Raw genomic sequence first — 2383 nt, 5'->3', positions numbered from 1 at the left:
TATCTTAACATACAATCTCTGTGTGCAGCGGGAGCTTTATTCGTATCCTTGTCTCAAACAGTTGTCTTTAATGGTAGCCCCTGTTTGGTTAGTTACGTATTTCTGGGCAACCTCTGTGACAGATGTCAACTTTCCTTCCCATGTGAATTTTCCAAACGCTGAGATGCAAAAATCGGCTGAAACGCGGTGCACTTTACACGAAGATTTCATCGAACCATCGCGAACGAAAACTACAGAAACGTACCTTCTCCGTGATATTCAAAATTACAGAGTTCCTATTGTGCCCATTTACAGTATACAGGAAAATTACGTGTTTTCTTAAAGGATTTCGTAGCTACTGGGCACTGCAATGGATGTCTACGAAGGTCGTATTTATGGTGTCCGTTACTGTCCTCTTGGGCAGTTACCCCGCTCATGTACGTAGTTAATAAAGAGCTTCAAAGTCCATTTCCTCTCCCTCAGCATCATTAAAGTGTCGCTTCAACTAATATACCTTTCATCACTCCGTTATCCATCTCCCATATTAGCTTCTCTCTGTGTGTGCGTGTCGCTCTTTCGATGTCTAACGTCACCATAGAAAATTTAACCTATTTCCGTGCGGCCACGGAAACTAGAAATGTGAATATTTCAATTTTTCGGGCGAATAATCTAATTTTATAGTTTGAACCTAATTGGTAACTTCATCTAGTGATCTCAACGGAATGAATAAGTTCTGTTTCACATTGCAGTCTTGTCAATGGCACAGCATGAAACATTTCACTCGCTATATACAGCTCGAGGTCTTTGAAAGCTATGTAACTGCCCTTCGAATATCGTCAGAAATTAATATGTTTTCCTTTCATTCCGAAATTTTTATTGTTTCTTTTGGTGCCTTAAATGTAGTAAGTTGTTAGAACATCTACCTTGATTTATGGCGTATACTGAAACTACATCTTGGCCTTTCAGATATGTTACGTTACACGCTTATACCTTAGCTGGCATTTACTTTATTTTACTACATAACGCATTTCATTACACACTGATCAGACTAATTGGGACAGTTGGAAGATAAAGCACATATCCAATTCACGTTGGAATTCCAAAATTTAATAATATTTGCAAACTACTCATCTTTATCATAGGAATTCTCAATCACATAAATGATTTGGTTTAGAGGTATGATTATGGTAAGATAAAAATGGTGGGCTCGTCCGGGATTTGAACCCGGGACCTCTCGCACCCGAAGCGAGAATCATACCCCTAGACCAACGAGCCACATTGGTAATATCTTCTGTACAAGGTAGAAGTGCGATAAATGCAGTGAATATTTCACCGTAATGAAGTGCTTATACATCGAATAGGAATACGTAGACGATATGTATTGCGGGTTGCCTGTGCGCCGGCGTTCCGAGTTGCGGCACCCGGCTGACGTGGCAATACGAGTCATTCACAGCTGCATAAGTGATGCCGCTTCTACTGTTGTGCCCGCTAACGGTCAATATTTATATCAAGTGCTAACAAATATTTCTTACATTAAGTTGCTTTATCAAGTCCTGCACGTAGGACCAGTTATTCTTGCTGGGTGGTACACATTGGACATATTTCTTGAATAATATTTGTCATTGTGTCAATCTGCCGTATCTACAACATATTGCTCTTACTGAATACTATGATCTATGTATGAATACACTTGTTGCAGACGAAAGGGGGGACGACGAAAAATTTTATTTTAGCTTTAGTTTCATATAGGAGTGGAATATCGACAGTTCAAAGTTTACTTCGATGAACAGTATACCAGCATAGTCTCTCTTAATTGGACGTTTCATGAATAAGTTGTATTGTTACACAGTGATTGTATTACCGTCACGCATCTTCAAGCCTTGTATCGTATATTAATAAATAATTGTACCATGTCTCACATTGGTGCTGTCAAGTTCGTGGTTTTCAAACTTATCCGACGCCGAAACAGTACAGTTGCTGCTAGGTAAATCTTACATTTCCATGTAGTCGGAATATTATATATTCCCGACATATTACCGGTGAAACAGCGAGCGGTACAGTACTTATTTTGCACACCACCTATCAGTTTCGGTACACAGCACTATTCTCAGGCCATTCCATGATAAGAAAATACAATTAAATTGTCAGCACAGTAGTGCAAGAGCAATTTACAAAAATGTTATCCCTTATGACAGCAGAAGTACGGCATATAGTGAACTTTAAAATGTGTAGATAACCTCTTACTGCTGGCACGCAATCTTATCTCTAGCACTCTTCCTACCCAAAGTAGGTGTGTCAGACACTAAATGAAAGATTATGTTGATCTTCAAGTAGCTGTAAATTGCGAACAGCAGTGACAGGAGTGCCCTCTATATACAGAGTTTATTTTATTTATTTACTTATC

General features: G+C 39.1%; 1 non-coding gene across 1 annotated transcript; it reads right to left on the bottom strand.

Moving 5' to 3' along the window:
• Positions 1 to 1182: 1182 nt before the first annotated feature.
• On the bottom strand, positions 1183 to 1254 carry Trnap-cgg (transfer RNA proline (anticodon CGG)). The gene has a single exon. It is a non-coding gene; the product is annotated as a tRNA-Pro (tRNA).
• Between the last annotated feature and the right edge of the window lie 1129 nt (positions 1255 to 2383).

The sequence above is a fragment of the Schistocerca nitens genome, chromosome 2 (assembly GCF_023898315.1).
Source record: "Schistocerca nitens isolate TAMUIC-IGC-003100 chromosome 2, iqSchNite1.1, whole genome shotgun sequence".
NCBI classification, from domain to species: Eukaryota; Metazoa; Arthropoda; class Insecta; order Orthoptera; family Acrididae; genus Schistocerca; species Schistocerca nitens.
This window is presented reverse-complemented; position numbering and strand designations above follow the sequence as displayed.